Source organism: Pan paniscus, chromosome 19, assembly GCF_029289425.2.
Source record: "Pan paniscus chromosome 19, NHGRI_mPanPan1-v2.0_pri, whole genome shotgun sequence".
In the NCBI taxonomy this organism is placed as follows: Eukaryota; Metazoa; Chordata; class Mammalia; order Primates; family Hominidae; genus Pan; species Pan paniscus.
In genome coordinates this window covers 82863033-82884529 of record NC_073268.2, presented here as the reverse complement: position 1 = coordinate 82884529, position 21497 = coordinate 82863033, and the positions used below count along the sequence as shown (strand labels likewise).

Below are 21497 nucleotides of genomic sequence, written 5' to 3'. Positions count from 1 at the left end.
TCATCTTCTTTCTTATTCATCTATAGGAGTTCTTGAGGTGTTGTGGATATTAATATTTTGCCATATGTATGTGCTGAAACGTTCTGCACAGTCTACAGTTTTTCTTTTCTTTTTTCTTTCTTTTTTTTGAGACGGAGTCATGCTCTTGTTTCCCAGGCTGGAGTGCAGTGGCGCGATCTTGGCTCACTGCAACCTCTGCCTCCCAGATTCAAGCGATTCTCCTGCCTCAGCCTCCTGAGTAGCTAGGATTACAGGCGCCCACCACCATGCCTGGCTAATTTTTTGTGTTTTTAGTAGAGATGGGGTTTCACCATGTTGGCCAGGCTGGTCTCGAACTCCTGACCTCAAGTGATCCACCCACCTCAGCCTCCCAATCTTTTCACTATTTTTTTTTTTTTGAGTCGGCGTCTGGCTCTGTCACCCAGGCTGGAGTGCAGTGGTGCGATCTCGGCTCACTGCACTCTGCCTCCCAGGTTCACGCCATTCTCCTGCCTCAGCCTCCCAAGTAGCTGGGACTACAGGTGCCCGCCACCACGCCCGGCTAATTTTTGTATTTTTAGTAGAGACGGGGTTTCACCATGTTAGCCAGGATGGTCTCGATCTCCTGACCTTGTGATCCACCCGCCTCGGCCTCCCAAAGTGCTGAGATTACAGGCGTGAGCCACCACACCCGGCCTTTTCACTTTTTTAATGCTAACTTTTGAGACATTCTTAAATTTAAATTTAAATTAAATGTATTGCACTATTATTGATTTACACATGTTGGTCTTGCATCTAGTAACTTTGCTGCATAATGTTCCTTTGGATTTTCTATGAGGATGAGCATATAGCCTGTGAATATTGACAGTTTTGTAGTTTTTCATTCTAATTCTGATACCTCATTTTTTTTCTTGTCTTGGTGCACTTAGGGACTCGATGACATAAAAGTGATGATAGTGATATTCTTGTCTAATTTGAAAGAGAATGATTCTAACATTTTACCATTACATATGATATTTGTTGAAAATACAGCTTATCAGGGTAAGGAAGTTCTCTGTTTGCAAAGAGGTTTTGTTTTTGTTTTTGTTTGTTTTATAATTATATTGATTTTTACCATATGTTTTTCTGCATTTATTGAAATAATGTGCTTATTTCAATTATACTTATAGATTTTGTAATGTTAAACAACCCATGCATTACTGGGACATAGCTTGCTTTTGTTGTCTTACATATATACTCTTAATCTGTTTAGTTTCATCATCAAAGTTTCAGTTGAACCACAATGAGATACCATTATGCACATACTAGAATGGCTAAAATTAAAAAGATTGGCCATACTAAATATTGGAGAAGGTTTGGAGAAACTGCAGCTCTCATATGTTGCTGGTAGAAATGCAAAATGGTACAACTGCTTTGGAAAGCAGTTTTGCAGCTTTTTGTAAAGTCAAACATGCTCTTGCCACACAACCAGAAATTCTACTCCTAGGTGGAACTCCTAGAAAAATGAAAACTTGTGGTTGCATAAAGACTTACACCCGAGTACAGCTTGATTCATATAGTCCCAAACTAGAAACAACCCCAATGTCCAAAACTGGTGAATAGATAAACAAACTGTGGTATATAGAATACTACTCCGCAATACAAAGGAATAAACTACTCACGTATACAACTACATGGGTGATATCTTGAAAGCATTAGGCCAAATGAGAGTCCAGACACAGCTGGGCATGGTTGCTCACACCTGTAATCCCAGCACTTTGGGAAGCCAGGGTGAGAGGATTGCTTCAGCCCAGGAGTTTGACACCAGCCTAGGCAAGATGGTGAGAAGAGAAAAGAAGAGAAGAGAGAAAGAGAAGAGAGAAGGAGAAGAGAGAAGGAGGAGAGAAGGAGAAGAGAGGAGGAGAAGAGAGAAAGACAAGAGAGAAAGAGAAGAGACAAAGAAGAGAGAGAAGAGAGAAAGAGAAAAAGAGAGAGAGAAAGAGAGAGGAAGGAAGGGAGGGAGGGAGGGAAAAGGGAAGCGAAGGGAAGAAGGCAGGCAGGCAAGTGTTCAGACAGAAAAGACTACATATTGTATGATTTCCTTTATATGAACTTGTAGAAGAGCCAAAACTATAGGAAGAGAAAGCAGATCAGCAGAGGGCAGGGCATTAGCTGCAAAGAGGCACAAGATACTTTTTTGAGGTGATTGAAATGTTCTATATTATCATGATTACACATTTATCAAAGTGTATACCTAGAAGTGGTAAATTTCATTATATACTAATTATACCTTTTTAAAAGTGATATTCACTTTCTAAATAAGTTTGCATAAAACAGCAATTTTCAGTTTCTTAAAGGTTTGGTAAAACTTGCCAAGTAAAACCATGTGGGCCTGTTTCTTTTTGTGGGTATATTTTAATTCTGCTTCAATTTTCTATTAGGGTTCTCCAGAGAGACAGAAATGGGAGGTGATATATACATATATGAGAGGGGATTTGCTGCCGGAATTGGCTCACATGATTATGGAGACTAAGAATTCCCACAACAGGCCGCCTGCAAGCTGTGGACTCAGGTATAACAGCACTGTGGCTCAGCCCAACTCTCAAAGCCTCAGAACCAGGGAAGACCTACAGCGCTACTCTCATTCTGAGGTCAAAGGCCTGAGAACCTGGGAGGCTGCTGGTGCAAGTCTCAGAGTCCGAAGACCAGAAAGCCTGAAGTTCTGATGTCCAAGGGCAGAAGAAAGGTGGTGTCCCACCTCCAGGGGAAAGAAAGCAAATTTGCCTGTCCCCTGCCTTTTTGTTCTATCCAGGCCCCAGCCGATTAGATGGTGCCCATCCACACTGAGAGTGGATCTTTCCCACTCGATCCAACTCACATGCCAATCTCCTGCCAAAACGCCCTCATGGCACACCTGGAAACAATGCTTTATCAGCTATCCAAGTGTCCCTGAATCCACTTGGATCAAGACCTAAGATTAACCATTATCAATTGTGTTAATGGCTACAATCTATTTAGGTTTTCTATTTCTTTTTGAGTGACTTTCCAGAAAGTCACCCATATTTGCATAAACTCTTTCATGATATTCTCTTAGGTGTTAAATAATGATTATCCCACATATCATTTTGGTCTTTTTCTCGTTCCCAATATTGTTTGTGTTTTCTCTCTCTTTTTCCCTTTCCGGTATTTCCTCAGTTTGGGCAATTTTATTCAGCTCTTACAAACAACAAGCTCTAGATTTTGTTGTTCATCTTTATTTCATTGTTGCTGATTAGAAATCTGCTCTGTTATTTTAATATGGTTTCTACTCCTTTTATCTCCTTGTTGTTTTAAACACATTGGATTTATTTTATAGACTTTTCCACACTGTTCTACAACCATGTTTTTGAAGTGCTAATTTCCCCATTTGCTGTCTGTACTAAGTTGCCTCAAGGTTAAACCACGCCCTCATGTGGTCTGTAATTTTTATTGTGAGCTCATCTTCAGCAAGGCTTCCCCTCAACCATCCCCATGGGAATCCTATGTACTCTGGGTCCTGGAAGAGTCTCTGGAAAGTGGTTTTGGATTTGATTCAGCTGGGTGAGCTAGAGGTTCCATAAATCCAGGATCTGATTTTACATTAAATTCTTAGCTCAGGATTTCTCCCCCTGGGGGGCGTTAGAAACTTAGATTCTGTACCTGTGGGCAGCTCATTCTTCGGTCTTTGTTTTTTTTGGAGGAGACCCTCCTCCACCTTCCTAGAGAATCTGGGCAGATCTAAATGTCCTGGCAATTTTTTGGGCTGGTAGTTGGCAAATTTTAGCCTCCCCTTCATGGAGGGGGAGTCTCAGTGCGAACTTCTGGCCTTGCCGGGGCCCAAGACCACATTTTACAGTCCATGGGTGGGCATTAAAATTCCAGACTTGAGCTATGATGGCACATATCTGGATCCAGTACCCCCTGGTTCTCCTTAGTATTAGTTCACATGCTCAAGGCTTTGAGTTTCAGTTCCCTGGGGATTTCCTTCTCTCTTATAAGTCAGTGATGTATTTTAAAACCTTCTGGAGTGCTGACAGTTGGTACTCTGTTGCCAAAACTAGAACTCTCAAATTCAGTACATATTTTTCATCCCCCTCCCTTTCCTAGGGGTGGTATTGGAAAGCTCTAACACCCCCAACCCCACATTATGGATGGAGGAGAGGAGGAAAACCTGCCTCTTTCTATTCTTCTGCATTTCCCAGTGTGCTGCAATGAGCACAAATTATTTTTCCAACTGCATTGTGTGTGTGCGTGTGTATATATGTATTTGTGTATGTATATATACATGTGAACTTTAATTTTAAAAATCAATAAAAGATAACCTATATGTAAAGAAAAAATATACTTTAAACCAGAGCATTTCATGGAAGAGGGAGGCCAACAGTGAATTTCCTCCCCTCTCCCTGGGATGGCTTTCTCTGCTTCTTCCTGGGGCACAAGCCAGCCTGCCCCAGGCTTTTGCAATGTTCTATTTTTGTTTCATTATTTAACTGTGTCCCATATACACTGCTAAGTGGAGTGCTCAGTTCCATCGTTTAATGGACAACTGATCTCTGACTGCAAATGCCCAAGTCACAGGGAGCTCAACAGGCCATTAATGGGGTCCTCAGACCCCCTCCCCCAGTCCATTTCAGTCTGAGGCCAAAAGAGCAGGAATGGGGAGAAGTCTTTCAAGGGAAGACACAGAAGGGTTGCAGAATGGAGGGCAGGAAGACAGGCTGGGGTGGAGTCCACTTGCAGCCTGCTTTTGAGAGCCAAGGGGCAGCCTGGCTGCAGGGGCTTTCTCACCTCTCCTGACCCCTTTGTGATCTGCTAAACTTGGCTCCAGGCTGGATTGACTGGCAGTTGTACCGGGACCCACCTCCTGAAGCACTAGGGGATTTTAATTCTTCTTCCTTAATTATTTAATTTCTAGACCTTCACAGTGATCTAAACTGTATCTTTTGACCACTTGACCGCAAAAAGATCACACACCCAGGAGCTTGGAAAGGCAACGGCAGAATCATCAGGCAAGAGGGAGAAAGGATACGTCACAGAGGTGTGTGCGCCTCCATTGCCTGACCTTGACCCTGGGATTCACAGTGTTTTACCCAATGCTTTCCTATGGGGTTGTGACCTCCGTGGCTCCTTCCATCAAGCCTAGGAAGATGACATTGTGGGTGGCGTGATCCATCTCACCTGTGAGAACACAAAGGCTGAGAGGGGTGTCCTGCCCAGGGAGGCTAGGGCAGGACCTGAACTTTGTGCCTTCTGGGATGTGGTCCCCCACCTGTGTTCAGCCATTCAGCCTGCAGAGGTAGGGTGCATTCCCCAGGCAGATCCCAGAACACAGCCCAAGGCCACTCAGCCAGGAAGTGTAATCCCAAGGTTCAGGGTTGGGCACCCTGAGTGAGGGGCTCCTGGCCACCACCCCACTGCTGGATCTGCCCTCCCGGGGTGGGAACACTGCTGCCTTCTGCATTCCTGCCCTGCCTTCCTGGGCTGGCTCCATCGGGCCTGCTGGCCTCCTCCTCCTCTGCCCCTCCCATCCCAGTGCGGCTCCCCCCACCCCTGCCCCCAACCCCGGGTGCCTCAGAGGATGAGTGTTCCTCACCCTCCCCACAACAATGCATCCATCAGGATGGAGACGGCCGTTCCCATCCGGAGGGAAGAGGGGGCGGAGGAAATTGATCACTGGGAATGATGTCTCTGTATTCTGCCTCCCCTGGTTTATTTCCCTCCGCAGAGGCAGATGGGGAAAATGTTGGCTGCAGTTTTGACATGAATTGATCTTGAAGCTGGGTGAACCCTGCGGTACTCCCTTAATGGGCAGCCATGGCCTCCCGGCTCTAGGGCTGACAACAAGCACTCAATCAATGCACACGGCGGCAGCCTATTCATCTGATCGCACTCCAGAAAGCACAAAGTTCAGGTCCTGCCCTGGCCTTCCTGGGGAGGACACCCCTCTCAGCGTCTGTGTCACCCATAATGCCATCTTCCTAGGCTTACTTGAAGGAGCCAAGGAGGTCACAGCCCCATAGGAAAGCACTGGGTAAAACACCGTTAATCCCAAGGTCAAGGTCAGACCTCCTGGCTTCTCCTTGCATCCAGCGCTGGGGTCTGCTCAGCAGGGTCTGAACTTGGGTCACCAGCTGGGGTAGGGGCTGGGGGAGAAGGTCCAAGGAGGGGAGCAGGGCCACTACCAGGACCTCAAATTCGTCTCCCCTGCCAAGGTAAAATTCTCCTACCCAACTTGAACTCAAATGCCTTCAAAACTGAGCAGAGATCCAAGTGGTGCAAATGGTCCCATCAGCCAGTAACACTTTAGTCTGAATCTGTAGAGGTTTGTCCTCAGTGAGGATAGTCCCAGTGTTGTTTCAGGGATGTGGTAGGGAATATGAGGTGACCGTGTGCAGGGCCCAGCCCATACCTGGGACTGTCCCCACTGCTGATTAAGCTGGGTTCTGGCCTTGGCCCTGCAGCCCCCATCTGATGGTGTGACATTCAACGGTGTGCTGTCCCTGAAACTTCAGTCACCTATGGAGCCCTCCATCTTCTCACCTGGGAATGCTTCCTTGGTATTTGGAACTTCTGGAAGTTTCCTGTGGGATTGGAATGAGGGGAGAATACAGGGATACCCAGAAATGGAGCAACGTCCCTCAGGAAGGATTCAGAGTGGGCAGCAACCAGTCACGGAGGGCTGGGCTGTCAGGTTCAGATTCAGAAAAAAGATCAAGACCCCTGCTACCGGCAGTCTCAGGTGGAGCTGGAGTTGAAGGTGGGTGGGAGCAACGAGGTTGTCCCGACATGAAGGGTGAGAAAGACATTTTCCATGCACAGAGCAAATCCCACCCTTCTCCAGGAAACAACACTCCTTTTGGGAAGCCAGTGGGGGCCCACCTGACCCCATCACTCACAGCCTACCCCGGCCAAGAGTCTGGGCTCCATCAGAGACATGCCTTGTGCCCTGGAAGAAGGGAGCTGGCCTTGGTGCTGTGCATCTGCCGGCCTCAGAGCACCTGGTATGCCCCTTCTGCAGAGCAAGGTGAGGTTGGCCCAGTCATCTTCACCTCCGCAATGAAGAGGTGCAAGGGAGGGCCACCCACCTGGGAACAGATACCTATTTTGAGACCAAGTGAGATTTACATAGGAAGTCTCCTGTCTCCTAGGGCCCTGACTGGGGGAAGGTGGGTGAGGGGTGTCTGGATATATCACCCTAGGGGGAAGGTGATATGGTTTGGCTGTGTCCCCACCCAAATCTCATCTTGAATTGTAGCTCCCATAATCCCTATGTGTCATGGGAGGGACCCGGGGGGAGGTAGTTGAGTCATGGGGGTGGGTTTTTCCCCGTGCCGTTCTCATGATAGTAAGTCTCACGAGATGTGATGGTTTTATAAAGGGCAGTTCCCCTGCACACACTCTCTTGCCTGCTGCCATGTAAGATGTGCTTTTGCTCCTCCTTCACCTTCTACCATGATTGTGAGGGCTCCCCAGCTATGTGGAACTCTGAGTCCATTAAATCTCTTTTTCTTTATAAATTATCCAGCCTCAGGTATTTCTTCACAGCAGTATGAAAAGGGACTAATACAGAAGCTGTTGCTTTCTGGCACACCAACACTTACTGCCCATGAGTGGGGCCTCTAGAGGGCAAGTTGTGTCCAGGTACAGAAGTCCAAGGGACACTCTGGGAGACAGAGGGTGCCAGGTACACAGACAGGAGCCAAGAACAGAATGGAGCTCCTTCAAGCCTCAAGCCTCTGACTTCTCAGCCTCACAAGAGCCATGAAGTGAACAGGTTGGTAGCTAAGTGTGCACAGTCCCTGAGCACAAACTCTGGCTCTGCCACCAAGCAGGTGTGTAGCTTTTGACAAGTTTGCTTCACTGCTCAGTGCCTCCACGTGTGTATCTGTAAAACATGGGTAACCACACTTCGAAAGGTTTTCAGGAAAATTGTAAGTTTTGGTGAGGATGTGGAGAAATTGGAACCCTCATACTTTGCAGGTGGGAGCGTAAAGTGATGCAGCCACTGTGGAAAGCAGTTTGGTGGCGCCTCAGTATGTTGCACACAGAGTTACCGGATGATCCAGTAACCCCACTCCTAGGGATATACCCAAGAGAATTGAAAGCAGGTGTTCAGACAAATACTTGTACATGAATGTTCATCACAGCATTATTCATAAGTCCAAAGACGGAAATAACCAAATTTCCATTCGTGTGGTAGCATGCATGAGTAGCACTTCATTCCATTTTATGGCGAGATAATATTCCATTTCATGAATGGACACACTGTGGTACATCCACAAAATGGAATATTATCCAGCCATAAAATGGAAGGAAGCACAGACGCATGCTGCAACATGAATGAACCTTGAAAACATTATGTGAAGTGAAAGAAGCCAGACACAGGGGCCACTTGTTGTATGATTATAATTCCATTTATGTGATGTGTCCATAAAAGGCAAATCTAGAGGGACAGAAAGCAGATTAGAGGTTGCCAGGGCCTTGGGAAAAGAGGGAATGGAAGTGACTGCTTCACGGGTGATGAAAATATTCTGAAACTAGAGAATGCTGAGAGTTGCACAACATTTGAATGTATCAAATGCCACTGAATCACACACTTTAAAATGGTTAAAATGGTAGTTTTATGTTATATATATTGTGCCACAATAAAAACCCCTAAAGATTGCATCTATTTATATCAAAGAATGTGATTCACCACGATTTAAAAAGCACATACCCAAAGTGTATGCATATAAGCAATTATGAGGGTCAGGGAGGTTGCTGGGGGAGGATATTAAAGGAGACTGGAAGTGAAGTGCTTGGCATAGAGTGGGCCATGAAGTAACGGCTCAGTAAACACCAGCCTCTCTCAGCTACCCCTCATGTTAGAGAACATGCCTCTGTTGGCCACGCCCTTTCACACATCACCTGGTCTTGGAGCCCCAAGAGGCAGGAGGTCAGGTCCTTAAGGTCTTACAACTGCACATTGTGGGTCAGGTGGCTCCCTGCCTCCCAGAGTGGATGGAGACAAGACCCCAGGGATGGGACTTGCCTTGAAGGTCTTAATAACTGACCTCCATGGAGGTCTGTGATTAGCACTGGGGGACATAATCTTCTTGGGCCAAGGCAGATCTCCAAAGGGCAAAGGAGACACTGGGCATTGATTTCAGTGACCATGGCATGAATGCTATTCAACAAGCAGGTAGTAATATCCCTTTGGTGATCCCCTGGTCTAGTGGTGTAGCTGGGAAGGCACCGATGTTGGCAGTGCAGGGGGCAAGTTGGCTGATGGAGGTGTGCTGGGGATGCCATGGGAGCATAGACAAGGACCCCTAATTGGGGAACATCTGGCAAAGCTTCCAGGAGAAGCTGATCTTTGAGCTAGTCCATTCCGTCACCTGGTTCCTGTATATAGGATAGTTTTTTGTTTTTTTTTTTTAAATTTTTACTTTAAGTTCTGGGACACATGTGCAGAACGTGCAGGTTTGTTACATAGGTATACATGTGCCATGGTGGTTTGCTACACCTATCAACCCATCATCTAGGTTTTAAGCCCCATATGCATTAGGTAGTTGTCCCAACACTCTCCTTCCCTTTGCCCACCACCCCCCTAACAGGCCCCTGTGTGTGATATTCCCCTCCCTATGTCCATGTGTTCTCATTGTTCAACTCCCGCTTATGAGTGAGAACATGCGGTGTTTGGTTTTCTGTTCCCGTGTTAGTTTGCTGAGAATGATGGTTTCCAGCTTCATCCATGTCCCTGCAAAGGACATGAACTCATTCTTTTTATGGCTGCATAATATTCCATGGTGTATATGTGCCACATTTTCTTTATCCAGTCTATCATTGATGGGCATTTGGGTTGGTTCCAAGTCTTTGCTATTGTAAATAGTGCTGCAATAAACATATATGTGCATGTGTCTTTAGGGGAATAGTTTTTGTTTTAAATGAAGAGAAGAGAATTTTGGAAGAGTCAGACCCTATGCTAGACATTTTGGTTACATTTGCCTTTCACAAATTCCAAGGGTTCAGAAAGAACATGGGGCTCCTGAGGTTCAAATCCTGGACCTATGAGCTTGGTGACTTTGGATGAGTTACTTAACCTCTCTGTGCCTCAGTTTCTTCACCTATAAAATGTGTTTCATGATAGTGACCTCGTAGACATTCAGTAGAGCACTCAGTATGGGAAATCCAAAGTAGGAACTTGTCATCGTAGCCATTCCCTTGCACACAATGGCTGTGGGGCCGAGACCACTGACACTGTGGTCTATAAGGACCTGTTAACTTTGCTCTTCCCAGCCACAAACTTCAGCTGAGCCTCGTTCAGACAATATGGAGAGGATATGATGAACTCTGTGTCTGCAGCACCAGGAAGACAAAGTGAGTGGCTATCAATATATTGAGGACCTCTTGTATGACATCTGTCTTCTCCTTTATAATTTTATCATCATGTCAACCTTATATAGTAGCTGCTCTCCTTCTCATTTTAGAATTGAGGAAACTGAGGCTCAAAGAGGTAAAATGACTCACCTAAGGCCACATGGAACAGTTGAGCTCCAGATCCCACATTCCCTTTGTCCACTGCACAGTGCATATGTCAGGGGCCCAGGACTAGTGATTAATAGCACAGGTTTGAATTCCCAAGCTAATGCTTACAGCAGAGCTGGATGCCTGTCTGAAAACACACATGATGATAAGGTGTACCTCATAAGGATTAGACAACAGGATGCTTATAAAGACTTTGACAGTGATAAGCACCCAACGAGTATTAGCTCCTAGAATTACTCTATCATCCTGCTACCTCCTATCAGAGAACTACCGGTGACCCATGCTCCTGCAGACATCTGGCTCTGGAAGGGACAGCACAGATCTGCTGTCTGATTCATCACTTCAGACCGAAGAGAGTATGGACAACCCCCCCCCCCCAGCCCAGGCTCTCTCCCCCCGAGTCAAGGTCCTCTTTCTTCCCAGCTGCGTCCCCCATGCCAAACTGCACAGAGACAAATTCCAGGAGCAGCTTGTACTCTTTTGCTTGAGAGCACCCAGTGTGACAGCAATTGCAACACTGGCTTATTCCAGTGGTTCCTGCCTCCCCCCACCCAGGACCAGGCTGACAGCTGGCTTCTTTCCAGATAGGAGCAGCACCCTCTACCTGACCTTCACTACTATGCCAACTGCCTTTGAGTTGGGAGCAGACTGTCTCCACCCACGAAGGGCTCATGGAAGTCCCAACTCCTGGAACAGGACCACCCCCTGCAGCATCCTTGCTCCACTGTGATTCAGGTAGCCTGGGTTTAAACACAGGGGAAGATGGGAAACTCCCCATCAGCCAACCCTATGTGAGCAGAAGTTTGCCCAAGACTGCACCACATCTACCTCCTGGTAAGGTCTTTTTCTACCAATTCAGATTTACTCTCTGGGATTACGGAGATAGGTCTCATTTCCCAAACATTCTGCCAGAAACAGAAATTACTTCAATAACCAGAAAATAAAAACCAAAAGCAACAAGGGTCACTGAAGCATGAGCAACTTCCGTCCAAACTGTAGCTCTTGAAATGTCCTGTCCCCCTTTGCCGTCCAAGCTTTTCACCTCCTTTGTTTGGTGCCTTTACTTCTTTAGGTGCTGGACTTCAGAGTGGCACAGTGAAAGCTTGCCTCCATTAGCATCAGAAGGGCCTAGGTTCAAATCCTGGCTTTGCCGCTTATCAACCATGGGATGTAGGCAAGCTACTGAACCTCAGTTTCCTCATCTGTAAAATGGGAATCATAATACCCTCAACCAAAATTATGGCAGGGGATTCCATTAAATAGTGCAATACATGTCAAGTACAAGCTAGATGCTCCCAAAGTGGTGGGAGTTATTATTGGTCACCATCTTTCGGAAATGTCCTAACACATCAGCCTCTTTCCAGTTGCTGGCATGCAGGACTGAAGACAGTGCTTTAGAAAATTACTCAGCCAACTCATAGGCCATCTGTCCCACTTGCCCACTGGCCTGTTTGCTCCCCACAGTCCCTGCTCTTTCTCCAAGAACTGACCCCTCTACCCTAGGAGTGGTCCTTGTAGGCACATCACCTGGTTCCAGCTGCTTGGCCAAAGGTGAACACCCAACGTAGCCAGCCCCATCAGACGCTTCCTCTTAGGAAGTGCTCGTCTATTTTTAAGGTCCATCAGGCTGCCTGGGGCTCTTATGGCCTGAGGCCTGCAGAGGAAACTAGGTCTGCTGGCCCTGGTGTTAGAGAGGCTGCAAGAGCTGTGGGTCCTGCCTCTCTTTAACTCCAGATTCCGGGTTCTCATGAAATCAGACTCTGAGGCCTATCCTTGAGTTCCAGTACACACCTAAGGCCTCTAATCAACTCCGCCTTTTTGCTTGAGCTACACTGAACAGAAGGAGCCTACAGGCTTGACTTCCAAGAGGCCTGGGTTCAAATCTCAGCACTGCCACTTATTAAGTGGGTAGCTGTGGGCAGTGGCTCAACCTCTCTGAGCCTTGGGCTTCTCATCTGTAAAGTTTCCTTTTTCTGCAACAACCACAAACCCTCCTGACAGTGTCCTCATTATCTGTCTTACCCATGGAGAAGACTGAGCAAGAGCCAGCAGGGAACTTGGTTAAGGTCCTGGGGCTGTGGGTGGTACAGGCCAGATATAAACCCTCCCAGGCCAGGATGCCACCTTCTCACCACCTTGCCTTGCCTGGTAGAGGCTGATAAGCCACTCCCCCACCCTGGAATCACTTATATGTTTCACAGGCCTCCTCTGCAGACAACCAGCCCAGCCCATTTGGCAGTAAAGGTGAGGGCATGGTGGGCAGTGGGGCTGGAGAGAGCTGGGAGTTGAAGCCCCCCTAAACCTCACTGGGAAAGTGGCACCTTCTTCTGGCCTTTACTTTTTGTGTGATGGAAGATACTCTGATTTCTCGCTTGGCTCCACAGCTCCATCTGCTCAGTGGTGCCTCTGTCCAGCTTGATTTTCAAATAATCACAGTCCCTTGAGCTCTGGTGCTAGAGGACCTTCAGAGGTTCTGGACTGGAAACCCTCTAAGGGAGGGACAGTTTAATTCCATAAAACACACCTGACCCTTGACACAGAGCAGACGTTCCAGAAATAGATTGTGGAGAAGATGAATTCTCTCCCACCCCGTCCTTTTACAGATGGAAAGCAGAGGCCCAGAGGAGTGTGGGGACTTGTCTAAGCTCATGCACTGAGAGTCACTGGGCCTCAAACCCCGGTCTCCTGTTGCCCATCCTGAAGCCAGGGCTCCTCCTGTGGCAGCCCCCTGAGAAGATTCCCGGGCAGGAGGCATCTCTGCTGTCCTGCCCGGCTCTCCTTGCCTAGGGCAGTGGGAGACAGCTGGGTAGGATGCTCCTTTGGACAGGTACAGAAAGGGCTGCCACCTGCTGGAAGTTATCTTCAGGTGAATGGAAGGAGCCAATTCCAGCAGTGGGCGTTTGAGGATGTTCTCCTGGATGGGGCTGGGAAAGGAAAATAAATCTTGGGGGCCCCAAATCACTAAGCTAAAGGGAAAAGTCAAGCTGGGAACTGCTTAAGGTGAACTTGCCTCCCATTCTATTCAATGTCATCCCTCTGCTCACTGAGATAGATGCATATCTGATTGCCTCTTTTGGAACGGCCAATCAGAAACTCAAATGAATGTGACCATCTGTCTCTCACCTACCTGTGACCTGGAAGCCCCCTCCATGCTCCAATTTGTCCTGCCTTTCTGGACAGAACCAATGTACATCTTACATATATTGACTGATGTCTCATGTCTCCCTGAAATGTATAAAACCAAGCTGTGCCCCAACCACCTTGGGCACATGTCGTCAGAACCTCCTGAGGCTGTCACTGGCACACGTCCTCATCCTTGGCAAAATCAACTTCCTAAATTAACTGAGACCTGTCTCAGATATTTGAGGTTCACAGGGCCTGTCCAGCAATGTCATATGGCTGTGACATCCCATCATCATCAGAAGCCACAGGCTCTGGAGGACACACCACCTCCGATAGCCACTTAACTCAGGGATCAAACAGGGCAAACACACACACCTCCTGAGAGGGACCTCACACATCTGGAGCACACAGCAACACACCGGTGTGCCCGACAGTCCCAGGAAACTTCCTTCCTGGGGTCTCGCTGTCACTGCGGTCCATCCCCAAGGAAGACGTCCCCACACAGGAGGAGCAGAGGGGTTTGACAGTGAGAGTTATTGGGGAGGTGTCTGTGGATACCAGCAGCTGCTTCTCGTTTTTCAACTCTGGGGTATTTTTAAAACCCACATTTCCAGTGATGAACCTGCCTCTGACATGTGCCTCTGCAATAATGTGAACCTGCCAGATGGGTTCATTGAGGCTCTCTGGATTTAAGTCTTAGGGGTTCTGAGGCTGCAGAATCCTGCTAATGGAGCCTGTGCTGGCTGCCCCTGCTCAACCATGATCCTTAACTTTGGGTTCAGGCTTAGCTTCCTGGGGAAGCCGGGGCAGCATCATCAGAGGGAACCCAGCAGGCTGGCCCTGAAGATCCCGGGAGATGCTGACTCTGAAAGGGCCAGACCTCCTCCTCAGCTCTGGGAGAGGGAGTGCTTAACTTCCCCTGACCTCCTGGGATATTGGCTTTGACCTCAGCAGATGGCATTGCTGCAGCTCGGTGAACAGATACACAAGTCCAGAGCACATGCCCATGGCTAGGCGGATTGGGAGGGGGCCACCTGCCCTCTGGCTTCTCTCTGGCATGGGTGCACAGAGAGGGGGCCAGTGAGGGGGCACTGAGGACAGCACTCCCAACAAAAGCCCTGCAAAGCGGAGATCACCGGTCGCCAGAGAAAACTGAGGGCCAGAGAGATTCTGTGGCTCGTCTAAGGCCACCCGGATAGTAAGAGACTGTGCTGGGATTTGAACTCAGTTCTGTGTGGCTCCGAAGTCCACATTTTAGTGTGGACAGTAGAGAGTTGGCTGCCCATACTCATGCCCCAACAGCGCTGCCTGAATTCCTTAACCCTTCTGGGCCTTGCTTTTCTCAGTTGAGCAATCAAGAAAAGGAATAACACCCGACAGGACTTCAGTGCACGTGCGCGGAACAGCCCTGGAGCGGCGTTTGTGCCTAGCAGGTAGTGAGTGCTCACTGACCTCCCCTTTCTACTCACAGAGAAAGCTCACAGCCCTCAGTGATGCAGGGCCCAGCAGAGCCCACCCAGCTGCTCCCACACTGCCCAGCCCCCAGACTCACTGACCCCCTCCATGTTCCTCCATTTTCTCTTCCTGCAGCTGCTTGGAAGCTCTTTCCCAGACCTCCCCCTCTCGCTCTCTCCCCACCTTCCCATCTCTGATAAATGTCACCTGTGCAGTGAGGCCCTTCCTGGGGCTCCTTTCGAAAATGGCAACCCTGCCTCACCTGTGCTCTCTAAACCCTGACCCTGCTTGACCTTTCTAGCATCTTCACCACGCAGCCTCCTCCATTTTCTACTCCTACAGCATATGTATTCATTTCGCTCCGTGGAATGCTTGCTCCTAAGAAACAGGATTGATTTTTGTCTTTCTTTCTAGCTGTATCCCCAGTGGTTCTCAACAGCAGACTACTTTGCCTCCCAGGGGATTTTTGGCAATCTCTGGAGACATTTTTGGTTGTCAGAATGGGTGGGGGTGGCCAGCCGTGGTGGCTCTCGCCTGTAATCCCAGCACTTTGGGAAGCCGAGGCGGGTGGATCACAAGTTCAGGAGATCGAGAACATCTTGGCCGACATGGGAAAACCCCATCTCTACTAAAAATATAAAAATTAGCTGGGCGTGGTGACACATGCCTGTGATCCCAGCTACTCAGGAGGCTGAGGCAGGAGGTTCGCTTGAACCCGGGAGGCGGAGGTTGCAGTGAGGCAGGATTGCACCACTGCACTCCAGCCTGGGTGACAGAGTGAGACTCTGTCTCAAAAAAAAAAAAAAAAAAAGAATGGGTGAGGGACTGGGGTGCTACTGGCATCTCATGGATAGAGACCAGCACTGTTACAGAGCATCCTACACTGCCCAGGACAGCCTCCCCTGCACCAAACAGAAGAACAAGGCAGCCCCAAATGCCAATAATACTCCAGTCGTATCCCCATTACTTAGAACAGCAGCCAGCACATGCATAGCAGGTGCTCAATAAATGCTCATTATGGAAGACTGAGGAGCTGCTATCATCATTGTTGTCATCGTTATGATTATTTAAGAACAGATATGGTCGAGAATCATCCTTAAGGATGGTCCCTTGGGTGCTCATGGCCAATAGGTCATACTGTTGACTTAAAACATCTTTCTTTTGGTCCAGGCTCTGCCCCCTGGAGCATCCAGAAAAGGCAGTAAACTGCTCATTGCTGGGGCTTCACCAGCCAGGACCAGTCCACATCATCAAGCCCCCTGGGCGCCCAGGTGATGCCAGCCTTCTCCTCCCCACAAGGAGCCTGGCCATGGGCTGCCGTGAGCAGGGACTCTCAATTCTCACCCCTCTGTCCCCTCTTCCGCTTGCTCCCACACTGGAAAACTCAGGACCTTGTGCACAACTGAGCAAGGAATCACCTCCACAGGCCTTTTCAGGGTGATCCCAGCCGAACTCTGCTCCCCCCAGGCCACTCTCAGCCCAGGAAACTCGTGGGTCTGAGTGAATTATGCCATTTTTGCTTCTTTCAAGAAAGGGCGAGGGGAGTGACAGGGGAATTTTCAGGGAGGCACAGCCAGGCAGGGGATACTCTGTCATTTTGCTGACCTAACAAATTATCATTGACAATTTTAAACAGCCAGCGTGACCAGGCCAGACTCTCCTAATGCAGAGGGCACCACCCATAGAACACACCAAACCCCACGTGGTGTGTTCTGAGCAGCGGGTAGAGCAGCATGAAAAGAAACGATGCTTTTGCATCAGGGACTATTTCACCTCTCGAACAGGCTGCCGGAGCCCAACCCAGACACAGGCCTGGCACCCACCCTGTATTCACACCGAGAATTCCCACTTGATATTCACAACTTTCCCTGCCTGAGGCCTGCCCCTTCCCCCTCGCCCCAAGCCTCTCCTTCTCCCTGGGGCCTTCTTGAGCTTAGCAGCTGGGCCTGTCTCTGCAGAACTATGAGGCTGGCAAAGTACAATCTTCTCTCTCCTACACTCCCCAAGCTTCTCTTTCCCTCCTCTCTGTTCTGCCTTCTCTTTCTCTCCTCTCCAAGGCCCTGAAAGCTTCTCAACAAGTCATTGATGCTAAGGATTAGTAACTGACATGAGACTATGAACCACAGGAATAAGTCTCTAATGGTGGGATATTAAGCATCAGATGGCTAGGTTTGGGGGAACAGGATGATATTTGGTGGGCAGGGGTTGTCCTGGTGCCCCTGAAGTCTCAAGTAGCTAGTCCCAATTCTGCCAGGGAGTAGGACTGGCCCAAAACTCAGAAGAAGATGACAGAGCAGGCACGTGCCAAGTGTCAGTGAGCCAGAAGGCTGTGTGGGGTGGGCCCAGGACACCAATGGCTCGGGGCAGAAGCTGGGGACAGAAGTGCCAGCTCCCTGCAGAGGCAGAGTTTGCTGGAGACTGGGTTACATCCTCCATCCTCACTTTTTGGGAATCCAAGCTCAATCTGTGAGCTACCCTGCTACTAAAATTCACACCGCTTCCCCCACCTCTAAGGATGGCATGAGGGATCCTAGCTACACAGCCACTTCCCTCAAGTCCAATGTCAGAGAGTCAAGCTGGGGGCTAGAGAAAGCAGAGGCCACAACACCAGCCCTGAACCACCTCCAGTAAAATGGACACTGTCATTCATGACCTTACTTGATTCTCAAAACACCCTGCCAGACCCATCTTACAGATGAGGAGGCTGAGCCTCCAAGCATTCTGTAAGTTGGCCAATGTCACACAGTCAGGAACCTAGCAGGGTTTGGAGCCCACGTTTTCCATAACAACCTAAGGCCAGTCTCTTCCAAACAAGCGTGAACAATTCAGCCAATCTCCCCCTGCACCAAGTCACAGAGCCCCAGCTGACAAGCCTGAGAATGGCTGAGCTCCCTCAAGTGTGCTGTTGGCTTGTGGGGCCTGGGGTGCAGCCAGCCAGGATGCTGGGGTTCTCACATCACCAACAGCCCCAGCCACAGCAGGGCCACCTCTATCTTCCATTGAACTGGACTACCCAGCCCCTCAGCACATCCACTGCCTTCCACATGACAAGAGAGAGGAGGTTTGGGGGTGGGGAGGTCTCAGGCACAAGCACAGATTTCACCCTGTTAGGCACCCTGGGGACCTGGCCCTGAGATGAGGTGTCCCCCAGCTACCTCCAGGGGCTGCGTTAGCAGAGAAGTGAGGCAGATCTAGGGCTTCTCAGGCAGGCAGGAGACTTCGGCATGAGGGGCTGGCTACAGGGTCTGCAAAGAGGTGCCACCAACCTGCCACTGAGATGCCTGTGGTCCTGAGATACTCTGAAACCAGGACATCAGAGCCAATTGAGGTCCCACACCCACACCCAGGCAATCCTGGCTGTTAATTGATCAAGACTTCAGGTTTGTGGAAATGAGGGGAATGGGTGTGAGGTGGCTGGGAGGGGAAGCCCCATCTTGTGTTCCCCAGGATGGATGTGGAGCAGAAGCCAGCCTCGGTGACAGCTTGTATGTGACATCTGTCAAACTGAGACAGCTCCCACTTGGGGATCCTGTCCTGGGTCCTGCTCTAACCCAGTCACTGATAATCCAGTGCGAAGTGGGTGAATCCCTTCCTTTCTGGGAACAAGGGCTTCCTTAACCACCGGCATGCCTGGCAGGTACCGGAGGCAGCCCCGGGGCAGCCCTGGAGAAGCTAGTCAGAATATGAGCTTCTTTCCTCCCCAGCCAGGCTCCTGGAATTATTTCTCAAATCATTTTCAGTCCTAGGAAGTGATAATTTGATTTCACTTTAACATTTTTAACGAGCTGCATCTTCATCAACTGCCAAATTAGGATGAGAGCAAAGATCGGGGAATCACAATGAGAGGTTTTGGAGTGATTGGGGAAATCCAAATTTGGGGTGTGCCTGGGTGGTTGACACCTCACGCCCAGCACCTGCGGTGGGGTCCCCATAGCACCACCCTGATCACCCCTGCAAGTCCATCTCTGCTCAGTGGCTCCTGGCAGGGACACCTCCTCCTATCAACCCTTCTCACAGGCGGGAGAAGGAAGCCCCGGGTCCCACGAGCTGGAGAAATGAGGCCACCCTGCAGGCTGTGATAAGCGGGGAGTTGGACCCGCATAGGCCGACAGCCCAGCTCAACAGGTGGTGGTGGGCTTATCCCTTCCTGCATTATCCGGATAATAATCTGCCAGCCCCATTCAAGTCCGTCGTGGAAAAGTCTGCCCTCAGCTTTGGCATGGGTAAACTGCCTAGAAGCGACTGCAAAGAGCGGGCGTCATCATCTCCCCCGATACATCCTTGGGACAGACAGATGGACAGACAGACACACGCACACGCGCATACACACGCCCGCGCTCCCCACCACACTACCCCTTCCAGGGTGCGCGATCGCTGGGGCTCTCCAGCCCCTGCCCCTGGCTGGGCTGTCATGGGGGCGCAGCCCGGCGCCGCGGCCCAGCACCGGTGGGAGACCGTCCCCCAGGGACCCCCCCAGGATGGAAGAGGTAGTCTCTCCCGGTCTTCCCGGCTCTTACCTCGCTGGAGCGGCCGCGACCCCCGACCCGGGTCCGATGTCCCTCGCCGGCTGGGCGCGCGGGGCGAGAGGTACCGCGCTAGGCTGCCCGGGACGCCCGCCCCGTCCAGTCAGCCGGAACCGCTCGGCGCCAGTGACCGTGGCCGCCGCCGCCGCAGCTCGCGCCCCGGACCCCGAGAGGGAGGGGCGGGCAGGGGGCGGGGCCGAGGGCGGGGCCTCCCCACCCCGGCGCTGCCAGCTGCGGGCGGGGTTTGGGACCGGTCAGATGCGGTCTCCCAGCCCGGGAGGTGAGCACCTCTGGGGTGAGCACCCTTGTGGGAGTGGCAGGTGAAGAGTTGGGGGCTGGCGTGGGAGAGGAGAGGCTTTCAGAGTCCGCATAGGGCTGGGAGACCCTGCCTGGAGTCAGACTCACCTTCAAATTCCAGCAGCTGGGGCTGCAGCCTCTGCTGTTGCTGCTGCTTTTAAATAAGGATGATGATGATGATGATGATGATGATGATAGAACAAGAATGCCAGCTAGTATTTATTGAGCACTTACTAGTGTAAGCATTCAATGAGCTTCACATGTATTAAGTCATTTAATTCTCACACGAATCCCATTTTACAGATGAGAAGACTGAGGCACAGGGCGCTTAAGTGAGGAGTCTGAGGACACACAGCTGGAAAATGGCAGAGCCAGGATTGCAGCTCAGGCCTGTCTAAGTGCAGAATCTGAGCCTTTAAAGCCCCACTCTGCTTTTGTACTGTGTGGCCTTAAGCAAAGTGTTTGTCCCTCTTAACTGTAAACTGGTAATATATGTCCAATAAATGGTGGCAACTAACAATAAAACATTTCTTCCTTTCTTAGGTTCTACGTCTCCTTCAGTCTCTGGGTCCTGGACACCCAATAGGTGCTCAATAGATGTTTGTTAATCTATGACTAATTTGAAAGTGGCAGCTGGAGCCAGTGTGGTCAGCCAGGTTGGAAGGGGGACCCAAGGGCTAACTCTTCCTGGCCTGCATAGCCACATATCTTTTATTGCTTTGAAATGGCAGCCTGACCGATATCTTTGTCCGGCACACTTGTGCAGATGCTCACAGACCAGCAGCTTCCCCTCAAAGGCCTGTAAAATCCCTGCAGACCAAGAGGGGGTCAAAGATGTGGCATGTGGAAATATTTGGGGGCAAAGTTGGTTGCTAAATAATGAGACATCAGCAGTGAACATATTAGTTTAAAACTGTAGGGCAGAAACCCTTATAGAAGCATCTATGTTGCTGAGGTCTCCTGACATGGGAGGACTTTGTCACATGTGAATGGGGCCAGGTGGAGTTGGGACAACTGAAGGTTTTTGGAAAGGATACACCACGTGTCTATTCACAGCATTTTAGGCCTATGCAGTTTTCCGCTTCTTCTCCCTTTTCCCACCTACCCCAAGAGTGTTCTTCTCTATCCCCCAGAATACCCTGATGGAAATCCAAGAATGGATTTCTTCTTCGTCTCTGGGCCCAGGAGCCTCTTGCACAGCTCTCACCAGTATGGCAATGATGAATTTACTGTCAATCTCCCTAACTATGCTGGGAGCCCCTTAAAAGGAGAAAGTCTGACGCATAGTAGGCACATTGTATTTGCTGAATGAATGACTGGAAGTTGGACACATCTCCCCAAGACTAAAGCTGTCAAGGAGAAAACCACCAAAGAAAACCTCAGAGGGAGCTGGATCAATGAAATGAAAAGACGAAAACGGGCAAAGCACCCAGGAGATGTGCCTTTTGCAAAGTCTGCAGGTCATTTTCCCAGCAAAGGCCAGAGAGGCTGGCCTGGGATCCATGCCCTGTGGGTCACCTCTGCGGGCCGTCGCCATGTCCTCCAGCCATTGAAGAGTAAGTGTATGGAGTGGGGGTGAGCAGACTGCCTGGTGTT

General features: G+C 49.7%; 1 protein-coding gene across 3 annotated transcripts in view; it reads right to left on the bottom strand.

Annotated features, from left to right (window-relative positions):
• Nucleotides 1-19753, bottom strand: part of CACNG5 (calcium voltage-gated channel auxiliary subunit gamma 5) — a 59706-nt gene extending 39953 nt beyond the window's left edge. For all 3 annotated transcript variants that reach the window (XM_003812354.6, XM_034942752.2, XM_034942753.2), the window contains exon 1: nucleotides 19599-19753. The gene's annotated coding sequence lies outside the window, so the exon portion shown is untranslated. The remainder of the gene's footprint in view (nucleotides 1-19598) is intronic.
• Nucleotides 19754-21497: the final 1744 nt, after the last annotated feature.